Source organism: Hyperolius riggenbachi, chromosome 6, assembly GCF_040937935.1.
Source record: "Hyperolius riggenbachi isolate aHypRig1 chromosome 6, aHypRig1.pri, whole genome shotgun sequence".
Classification (NCBI taxonomy): Eukaryota; Metazoa; Chordata; class Amphibia; order Anura; family Hyperoliidae; genus Hyperolius; species Hyperolius riggenbachi.
Genome location: NC_090651.1, coordinates 21433166 through 21445239, shown reverse-complemented (window position 1 = coordinate 21445239; position 12074 = coordinate 21433166).

Genomic DNA, 12074 nt, shown 5'->3' with positions numbered 1-12074 from the left:
TCATGCACAGCTCAGCTTGAAAAAGAGGTTGTCTCCTCGAAACGTCGCATATTGGCTGTTTGCATGCTTTTATCTGATTAAAAGAGCATATATACATCTGATGGTGCCGGCTTAGTTTCATTTTTGTTATGTCCACATACCTCAAACAAAAGCTTCCCATAGCGTGATACAGTTTAAAAACAACTCTACTTTATTAAAATTTTTATTTATTAAAAATTCACACGTCACCAGTCACTCCCTCCTGACTCATGCTCCTGATGAGTCACGAGGAGTGATGAAGCCAGTTGGGCAGGGATTGGATGTACCAGGAAGTGAACGGTGGAGAACCGCAAAGATACGCAGCATAGCCGGACTTGGCAACGGGGGAGAGCACATGAAAAAAACTCTGTGCCCATTTAACAACTCATACACTGTAGTCTAAAAAGACAGGCCCTATAGGTACCCTCAAAGTAGTATATGCTTTGAAAGTAAAAACCAATTGGTTAGTAAAGACCCCCAAAACGATATCTGGGGGTCTGCTGTGAACCCCCTATATATGTAGACGGGGACTTAAGGTCACCACTATACTGTGGGGGTCCTGGCTGATCCCCCTCCACTCATATAGTATAACAAGTGGGGTGTAGCTATCCCACGGTATGAGTGACAGGTTCACTGGGGTGAATGTGGATATCGGAATATCATTGCGCAGGGTGAAAGTAGTATGACCCAGACGCCAATTATTACAGGCCCCGTATCCACAAACGCATCCCACAAAAAAGGTGGAACGGGGGACCATAAACAAGGTGCTTAATAAATGTGCATAGTGCTGTACAGAGTTACTCTAATATGTCCATATTTCACCTAAAAGGGCTTCCTCAGAGAGTGCTATACAATATAATACAATACAATGCTGTACACATATTATTTACAAAAGGCCCCTCATCATCCCCTATAGCCCAGAGCAGAGCTACCGCAGCTGGAGGTGGGCTAAGGTAACCCAGGTGGGGGTGGAGACGGACCGGCACACTTAGGGCTCATTTCCACTATAGCGAATTTGCATGCGGTTTTCGCATGAAAATTCGCATAGCAATACAAGTGAATGGGACTGTTTCCACTTGTCAGGATTCCTTTGCGTTTTTCTGTGCAGAAAAAATTCGCATGGCAGAGCCATCAGAATTCGCATACCGCATACCGCTATGCGAATCGCATACAATGTATTTAATAGGAAATTCGCATGAGGTTTGGGCATGCGAATTTTCATGCGAATTCGCATAGAAACAATGGAAAAGCACAACAGCACTGCCATGGTTAAATTCGCATACATCGTCATCCATGCGAATTCGCATGCGAATTCGCATGAAAATTCGTATAGACCCGCATGCGAAATTCGCATCCGCATGCGAATTTGTACCGCGGCGATTCGCACCGCACAAGTGGAAATGCAGCCTTAGGCCTCCTTTCCAAGAACTCTTGATACAGTGAAATGCCTCTCAAACTCTCTCAACTGCTCACTGCTGCCTGGTAACTGCTCACTGCTGCCTGGTATCTGCTCACTGCTGCCTGGTATCTGCTCACTGCTGCCTGGTATCTGCTCACTGCTGCCTGGTAACTGCTCACTGCTGCCTGGTAACTGTTTCTTGCTTCATGACAACTGCTTACTTCTGCCTGGTAACTGCTTGCTGAGCACACAGCTCAACAGTTTGTGGAAAGGAGGCCTTAGAAAAAAACACCACGGCAGTTTTGCGCATAGAGTAGAGCTGAGTTTCAGGCCTGTAATGATTTACAGGTGAGTGGGGGAGTTATTGCTGCTGTCACCTGCTGATCCTTGCAGCTCTGACACAGAGATTTACATTAAGGTGGACCTAAACTCTTGCGCAGGACAGAAGAGAAACAGAGAGAAATGCACCCTGTATGTATTTAGAGAGTTTAGCCTGTCTAATTCCCCCTCATCTGTGACTAACCTGAATAAAGTCAGCTGGCTGCCATAGCAGAACAGCTAATTGGTAAACACAGGATGTTAACAAATATGTCTGCGTCTATGAAAGCAGGATGTAGACACTGCAGATTCATTGCAGGATTTCTATCAGCTGTAACACAAATGTTTTTCTTTAAAGGTCATTATGCTGTTGCTTATCTTTTAGAGCAAAGAGGAAGTTCTGAGTTTAGGTCCGCTTTAAATTAAAGCCAAGAGTTTACACTTCAACTGACTCTCAGTTCTTTCATATCAGTGCCATTGTGGTTATATACAGAAACAAAAGAAATTGTCAGAGTCCAAAGATTTATATACCCAATGTAAATAGCATGTAATAATCAAGCACGGCAGAAGATGCTACCATTATATAAATAATAATACTGCTCTGCTTCCGTTAACAGTGCCAACGGCAGACTTTGTTCACTTATTACAAGCAAGCCATGCCTCTCACCACTGGAGGGCGACACTTCATCACTAATCTGCATACATGGTTATTGGAAGGCGAAATTTAAACACTGAAAGAACTGCTGATGTTTAAACTGAACCTAAAGTGAGGACGCTCATTTCAGGTTAGATCAGGACTACGCCAGTGCAAATTTACGCATCGTAGTTCGTAGGTGAAGTTTCAAAACTACGCTTACGAATTTACGCGTAGCAAAGTACCGCTACGCGTAGCTTACATCCACTATGCGTAGTTAACATGTGTATTGCGTAGTGAACTACGAATGCGTTACTTGCGTCTAATTCTTCACGTGCGATTGTATGCTTACAAATTTACGCATGGGAAAGGGGAATGTACGCATAGAAGATGAAAGGAATTAATGCATAAAAATTTCTGCATAAGCGCATAAGCATATGTATACATTACACTTCAAATATCGAAGCCGTAGTTTGACGAAGCGTAATTGGGTAAAACTACGCGTAGTTCCAGCGTAGCAAAGTTGGCTGACTACGACCATCCCTGGGTTAGATACCAGGGATGTAACTACCGCCCCTGCAAGGGATGCAGCCGCAGGGGGGGCCCATGGGGGTGAAAGGGCTGTGGGGGAGAGGGGGGGGGCACACAGCAGTGGGGAAGGAGGCCCGCCTTGCCCATCCCTCACCTAGGGTCCCCTCCCTTCAACGCTCCCCCCTCCAGTAATTAGCAGAACGGGCAGGCAGGGGACACTAACTCACCTCTTCCTTGCTCCAGGCATCGGAGCTCTGCGTGCAACCTATACGTCTCCCCAATCCCCCTGAGGGACTCGACCCATCCAAAGTTTTGCAGGGGGCCCAGTGATTTCTAGTTGTGCTCCTGTTAGATACTGCCCTATGTAGAGGGAAGGAAGGTTTACCATAGAGCAGAGTTCCCCAACCCTGTCCTCAAGGCCCACCAACAGTGCATGTTTTGCAGGAAACAACACAATCACTTTTTTTTTTTGTTTCATGTTAAGCTACCAGAGTGGTAGCTACATGAAACAACACTAGAGGGCGCATGTGTCCCTCTAGTGTGATCGTCGCCGGCATCAATAGCAAACGGGAACGCGTATGTAACGCGTTCCCCTGTTTGGCTTCTCCTGTCGCCATGGCGACGACCGGAATGACGTCATGGACGTCAGCCGACGTCCTGACGTCAGACGCCTCCGATCCAGCCCTTAGCGCTGCCTGGAACTCATTGGTCCGGGCAGCGCAGGGCTCTGGCGGGGGGGTCTCTTCCGCCGCTGCGTGTGGGCGATCGCCGCAGGGCGGCGGCGATCAAACTGTACGTGCGGCTAGCAAAGTGCTAGCTGCGCGTACAGCACTTTAAATGGGGCGAATCGCCCCACCAGGGGCTGAGACGTCCTCCTGCGCGGCATAGCCCGAGCTCAGCTAGGGCTTACCACCAGGAAGGTTAACTACCTCAGTGGATTTCCACAAAACATGCAGTGCTGGTGGGCCTTGAGGAACACTGGCATAGAGTACTGTATACCTGGTCCTCTCTTCATCCTGTCCTTCCAGCACCTTCCCCCATTGAAGTTATTCGATTTGCTAGTTTGAATATCTCTTCCATTGAAGTTATTTGATTTGCTAGTTTGAATATCTCTTCGGGGCCCTTCATGCAGCCTTCGGAAGTACTCAAGTTCCCAAGTGGTTCAAAAGATGAGCCCATGTGCACTGCACAATCGTGAGTCCCAGCTTGCGCATACATAGTATTGATGTGACCATCTTTGGAAGCACTTGAAGGCATGATTACTGCCGAGGCTGCCCGAGGAGTACTGAAGACACAACTGGTTGTAGAACCTCAATGGTGGACAGAGCAGGAACGTCAAGACGGACCAAAGAACAGGAAGGAGTCTTCCCTCCACATATGTATCTATCCTGGAGTGAGTTTCCTCAATAATAATTTATTGAATGATCTTTGTGTTCAGTGGAGATTTTTTATACTTTGCTGTGGTTGTTCTTTAGAGGAAGTGGATCCACCTTAGAGAGCTAATTTTGTCACAGAGCTGCATGGCTGATTTGGGTGCCGCCATAGGCCGTAATGCGAATTACAGCTATCGTGGTGTTCAGTGAGTTATTATCGAATAGCCAGAGCCCACATTACATGTCCCCCCCAAGTAGCTACAACTCGTTCAGGGAATAGTATTTAGCATGGGCGGAGTTTGGCTACAGCAGAGCGAGCCATTTTTTGGCATTACCCATTTCCCAATACCCATCACCTCCCTTCTTCTATCTCAAACTGACTTTAAATCCTGCGAAAAAGTGAAAAGGAGAGAAACCGCTCCAATAGTGCATTCATGTTATTTAATGAAAATTTGCAAAGCAAAATTGCACTTACATCAATGTGAGGTTAAAAACGCGTGTAGTAGGCCGCCCACGTCTCGAATCTCCATCCATCCCTGGCGAGAACGTCAGGAGGTGCGAGAGATGAAGGAATGGCAAACGCCGAAACCAGTATTGATGTGACGGCACAGACGAGTAGTGGCCACGCCCCCGCATCTTCTGCACCTGATGCTATCGCCGGGGATACACCATCGCGGTCCTGGCCAGACCCCTGGCTGGAGATTCGAAACGTGGGTGGCCTACTTCACGGGTTTTTAAAGTAAATCAGAGAGGAAACACCCTCATGTATTTTACCATATAGATCAGTGGGAACATTAGAGAAAACACCTACCATGCTTTCTGTTTCATTCTGCACTGCACAGCTTGTTTCTTATCAGACCTGATAAAATCCCGACTGAGCATTCAGTCTGGCTTTACTATAATGACTTAGCTATAATGATTCCTGAGCAGAGCCAGCAGGGGGCAGACTTGGACTTGAAAAGACATGAGAGAACACAGACTGAGCTATAAATATTCCTGAGCAAAGCCAGACTGAATGCTCAGTCGGGGATTTTATCAGGGCTGATTAGAAGCAAGCTGTACAGTGCAGAATGAAACAGAGAGCAGAGTAGGTGTTTTCTCTAATGTTCCCACTGATCTATATGATAAAATACATGAGGGTGCTTCGTCTCTGGTTCCCTTTAACCTCACATTGATATAAGTGCAATTTTTCCTTGCAAATTTTTATTAAAGAGACTCCGTAACAAAAAATTGCATCCTGTTTTTTATCATCCTACAAGTTCCAAAAGCTATTCTAATGTGTTCTGGCTTACTGTAGCACGTTCTACTATCACCATCTCTGTAATAAATCAACTTATCTCTCTCTTGTCAGACTTGTCAGGCCTGTGTCTGGAAGGCTGCCAAGTTCTTCAGTGTTGTAGTTCTGCTATGAACTCCCCCATCCAGGCCCCTCTCTGCACACTGCCGGTGTGATATTTAGATTAGTGCAGCTTCTCTCTGTTCTATTATCTTTTACAAGCTGGATAAATCCTCCTCTGAGCTGGCTGGGCTTTCACATACTGAGGAATTACATACAGGCACAGCTGTCTGCACTCTGCAGGAAGAAATAGCCTGACACTTCAGTGGAAGATAGCTGCAGGGGGAAAGAAACACACAAATGATCTCTTGAGATTCAAAAGGAAGGGTGTATACAGCCTGCTTGTGTATGGATGTATTTTCTATGTGTGGACATACTGTACATCAACCTACTTCCTGTTTTGGTGGCCATTTTGTTTGTTTATAAACAAACTTTTAAAAACTATTTTTAACCACTTTTAATGCGGCGAGGAGAGGCGAAATTGTGACAGAGGGTAATAGGAGATGTCCCCTAACGCACTGGTATGTTTACTTTTGTGCAATTTTAACAATACAGATTCTCTTTAAAGAAGATGAATGCACTATTGGAGCTCTTTCTCTCCTTTGTACTTCTTTGCAGCTGTCCTGGAGCCACCCAGTAGAAAAGCAGCACCAGTGCGCATTATCAGTATCACAGGACACCTACTGTGATCTACAGAGTGCCATGCAATAATTAGCAGTGCAGGATATAAGGGACCCTGAACAGACCTCAAAAATGCAATACTGAACTTACCTGGGGCTTCCTCCAGCCCTACGTAGCCTGGGAGGTACCTCATTCTTCTGGGTCCTCCATTCTCCCGCTGGCTTCTTCGTTACCTGAGCGACCTGGCTGGGAGTCGCGTGCAACTGTGCATGCGTGGCTGTCTGTGCGCCCATCTCAGTCACGCACCTGTCGCCGTGAGCATTCTGCGCATGCATGTTTTTGAAAAGAATGACACGTGCAGAAAGCTCACAGTGAGGGGCTCGCGATAAAGACGGGCAGCAGATGTGCAATTGCGCACGACTCCCGGGTCGCTCAGCTAAAAGAGCCGCCAGCAGGAGAACGTAGGGGACCCAGAAGACACCGTGGCACCTCATTGGCTACGGGGGGCTGGAGGAAGTCCCAGGTAAGTTCAGTGTTGCATTTTTGAGGGCTTTTCAGGGTTCCTTTAAAAGCAAGGAGTTTTGAATCGGGATGATACCATTTATTGGCTAACTTAGAGATGAATAAACAGTGAGCTTTCGGCTTATAAAAAGCCTTCCTCTGACTTGGTTCCTGACAAACACTGAAAAACACAGCTTATATACAGTATACTGATATACAGAGGAGAAACATTCTTTAGCAAACATAAATGTAATTAGATGCCTTAACTGTTAGGCCTAGTGCACACTGAGCGGTTTTGGTAGCGTTTTTAGAACCGCTTGCGGATGTGGATACGCTAGGGTAATGTATTTCAATGGGCTGGTGCTAGTGTTGGGCGAACAGTGTTCGCCACTGTTCGGGTTCTGCAGAACATCACCCTGTTCGGGTGATGTTCGAGTTCGGCCGAACACCTGATGGTGTTCGGCCAAACCGTTCGGCCACATGGCCGAACTAAGAGCGCATGGCCGAACGTTCCCCGAACGTTCGGCTAGCGCTGTGATTGGCCGAACGGGTCACGTGGTTCGGACCCGAACGCGCTCTGATTGGCCGAACTGTCACGTGGTTCGGGTAAATAAATACCCGAACCACGTCATATCTCCGCCATTTGTCTGTGGGTTTAGCTTTGGGTAGGCAGGCAGGGTAGTTCGCGCTCCAGCCACGCTAGCCAGGGTCCCCCCAGTCATTGTGTCGCTGCTGGGAATAGTAGTACACCGCTCGCTCAGCCACACTATATAGCATTGTGTTTACTGCCACTCTGTGTACCTTGCTCAGCCACACTATATAGCATTCTGTTTACTGCCACTCTGTGTACCTCGCTCAGCCACACTATATAGCATTCTGTTTACTGCCACTCTGTGTCTGCTGGGAATAGTAGTACACCGCTCGCTCAGCCACACTATATAGCATTCTGTTTACTGCCACTCTGTGTACCTCGCTCAGCCACACTATATAGCATTCTGTTTACTGCCACTCTGTGTCTGCTGGGAATAGTAGTACACCGCTAGCTCAGCCACACTATATAGCATTCTGTTTACTGCCACTCTGTGTACCTCGCTCAGCCACACTATATAGCATTGTGTTTACTGCCACTCTGTGTCTGCTGGGAATAGTAGTACACCGCTCGCTCAGCCACACTATATAGCATTCTGTTTACTGCCACTCTGTGTACCTCGCTCAGCCACACTATATAGCATTCTGTTTACTGCCACTTTGTGTCTGCTGGGAATAGTAGTACACCGCTCGCTCGGCCAAAGCGTGGCCTTCTCCTCCTGCGCCTCCTCCTGTTCCATCATGTGTGCTGCTGCTGGGTTAGCGTTTCCAGTCCCTGTTTATTGAACCTCTCATCTTTATTACATTTATGACTGCATGGCGGCAAAAAGCATTGCTATATCCGCACGCTTTTTGTCCTCATGCAAGGCCTGGGATGTTGTGTCTCAAAAAGCGTGACCTTCTCCTCCTGCGCCTCCTCCTGTTCCATCACGTGTGCTGCTGCTGGGTTAGCGTTTCCAGTCCCTGTTTATTGAACCTCTCATCTTTATTACATTTATGACTGCATGGCGGCAAAAAGCATTGCTATATCCGCACGCTATTTGTCCTCATGCAAGGCCTGGGATGTTGTGTCTCAAAAAGCGTGGCCTTCTCCTCCTGCGCCTCCTCCTGTTCCATCACGTGTGCTGCTGCTGCTGGCCTGGGTTAGCGTTTCCGGTCCCTGTTTATTGAACCTCTCATCTTTATTACATTTATGACTGCATGGCGGCAAAAAGCATTGCTATATCCGCACGCTTTTTGTCCTCATGCAAGGCCTGGGATGTTGTGTCTCAAAAAGCGTGGCCTTCTCCTCCTGCGCCTCCTCCTGTTCCATCACGTGTTCTGCTGCTTGTGCTGGGTTAGCGTTACCGGTCCCTTTTCCTGGAACCTCTTCTCTGTATTACATTTATGACTGCATGGCGACAAAAAGCATGTTACCTGTGCAAAGAAACATGACATTTTCCACATTTAAAAGACAGTTTTTCCTTTGAAACTTTACAATCAATTTTCTCAAAAACTATAAGCTCTTTTTCAAATATTTTTTTTTCCTCTTGTACCCACTCCCAAGGTGCACATACCCTGCAAATTTGGGGTATGTAGCATGTAAGGAAGCTTTACAAAACACGAAAGTTCGGGTCCCAATTGACTTCCATTATGTTCGGAGTTCGGCGCGAACACCCGAACATCGCGGCGATGTTCGGCGAACGTTCGCAAACCCGAACATCTAGGTGTTCGCCCAACACTAGCTGGTGCACACCAGAGTGGGAGGCGTTTTGCAGAAACGCATACTCCCGGGCTGCAGAATTTTGGGATTTTGGAGGCGTTTCTGCCTCCAATGTTAAGTATAGGAAAAACGCAAAACGCTTGATAAAATGCCAGATCAAAGCGGTTTTCCAGGCGTTTTTGTTACAGTAGCTGTTCAGTAACAGCTTTACTGTAACAATATCTGTAATCTGCTACACAAAAAAACGCTACATAAAACGCCTCATAATAAGAAAAAAAAACGCTACAAAAACCGCTAGCGTTTTGCGGATCTGCTAGCGGTTTTCGGTGTGCACTAAGCCTTAGGCCCGGTTCACATTAGCGGTGGCCATCCGGAATCGCCGTGCCGGAGCCGGACCGCTTGCAGAACGGACGCACGGCATAGCAATGAAAGCCTATGCGTCCGTTCACATGCGTCCGTTCTGCCGGACCGGAGCCGGACCGGATCCGGGCCGGATCCGGACTCCGGCGTCCGTTCCAACATGCGCTATTTTTTGGTCCGGCTCCTCCGGCAGCCGTATCCGGGGCGGAGCCGGACTGCACCATCCGGCCAATACAAAGCAATGAGAGCCGGACAGCGCACAACACACTGGCTACAAAAACCGGACGTTCTACCCCACTTCCTATGCATTTTGGATGGGGACCACAGCGTTCAAAGAGTGGGGCAGCAGCGATTTCATGCTGGAGCTCTTTTTGGCAGCAACATGTCTGATATGTCTGACAAGGAGGCGAACAACAGGAAGGAGAGAATTCCCAGGTTTACGAGTAAAAAATGCCTGGATCCATGGTCCCAACTGCAGTCTCTGTATCCACGGATGGTCTCCACACGTCCACTTGTCTCCAACAATGACCCCAGACCCTTCTGCTGACCTCCCAGACCCCAGGTATTTACAGGATGTGTATCTCCTTAAGAAACCGGATCCGGACCGCAACCGTGTTCACACCGCACGGAAACCGGATGCAAACGGACCGGATCCGGATAGGAACCGTACGGATCAGGTCCGGTCCGGATACGGTGCGGTCCGGACATCCGGTGCGGTTTTTACTAAACCGCAAGTGTGAACGGGGCCTTACTCAGGAGGCTTTCCCAGGCATCCTGGTGAAATTGATAAAATCAACAGTTCCCTCAACACAACATAAAGTAGACTCTGGTGATGGAGACTCTCCATTGGAGAGAGATAGTAAATTCCGAGTTCAAATTGTAACTGGGCTGGTTACATGCACCATTAATTCTAAGCTAAAAAGAATTGTGGCATTTAAAACCAGCACATGAAAGCAAATAAAATGAATAGTGATGGTAAACACCATCTTACACAGCATAGGGCACAAGAAATGAATGAAAAGATAGAAAAATTAAAAGATTCCTTTAATAGTGTATAGAATCTGGTGCCTCCTTTGATCATTCATAGGTGGCCATCCATTAGTGTACCTATGATTCTGCCGTCGGTAGACTTGGGCACAGGATACAGCTGGTATATGGCGGATCCTGCTGCTGCACATGTCCCGGTTGGGTAGAGAGGTTGGGGGTTGGACGCTGTACAGAAGAGCCTGCTACACACTGAATAGGGACTGTCTACAAATCTTTGTCTGCAAAACTTTGTATGACTTATCAGTGGCTGAGGAGATGCAGTCATTAGAACAATTGTGCAGAGAGCAGAAAGTGTTTTTCCTCTCCTTGCCCTTGTCAGTCTCTCAGGACTGGGCCCCCTGTGACTTCTGCCCCCCTGCGGCTACATCCCTTGCAGGGTCTATTGTTACTCCCCTGATACTAGTACTCCTCAAGAAGTGGTTCTCCGATTTTGTTTTTGGCATGTCTCAAGATCTACACATCCATTCCTTCAAATGTTGTTCCTGATGATGGTCAGTAGGGGGCACTCTTGCACTAATGACATTCACTGGTTGCTGCATATGAATCTGCTAAAAAAATGCATTTTCTTTGAGTTAAGGTGCAGCTATTTGACCCTTCCACTGCCAAGGATTTCTCTTGTTCTTCCCTTGCGTGAATAAAAACGCAAATTACACACATAAAACGTAATAGACACCCACCAACTCAAATTCTTTGAAAGTACAGGCTCAACATAATAAAAAATCAAATTACACGTTTAGTATGCCAGAGCATAATTGCATTTTCTATACATTACAGTAATGCTATTAGCCCACATCAGCACAGCATCGCCTTAAAACAATTTCCATTAAGCTTCAGTCAATATACTCTGATGAGTTCATGAATATTATAAATTTAAAGTTGAGCAATTTTTCAAAAAGTGAAAAACAATAATTTGGCACTGTGCTCTAATGAGATTTATAAACTCCTGTATTTAGTTTTATCAGATCTTTCTACCACTTGCTTAGCTTGGTGCCCCAGTGCAAGTTTTACATGGAGCCCCAAGTACTCTATTGATATGGGGCACCAAAACCTACCAAGGACAGTTTCAGTTAGATAAGGTGTTTATTACCAGTATAGCACCAATTAAAATCTAAGACGGATAAGGGAGGGCCTGTAGTGGGCCCCTCTGCTCCAGGGGCCCTGGTGCGGTCGCAACCTCTGCACCCCCTATTACTACGCCACTGCTTTCTACCCCTAATATTGTTGCTACGTGTCTAATATTTCTTATATTTATACGTTTTCTTATTACAGTATAGCTGCATGACCAATGTGTGCACTAAAGTAGAAAATTTGAAGCCTGATCTCCCAGAATGCTCTGGGGGAGATTTCCGCACAGCTAAACAGCGTAGGCTATAAGGCTAAGCATTACTGGGAGGGCTACATACCAATATACAGTAATATATAGATGTAGAAAGTGTTTCTGGTAATTTACTACAATCTATTCTATGTCACTACAGGGCCTCTGTGATAAACTTTCTAAAATGAGTATTTTATCTTAAAGTGACCTTGAGCAGAGGAATGAAATTCAAAATCTGAACTCACCTGGGGCTTCCTCCAGCCCCTTGTAGACCACGAGGTCCCTGTGTGTCCTCCGTGGTCCAACTGGTGGCTGCGTTAGGTGCGTGACT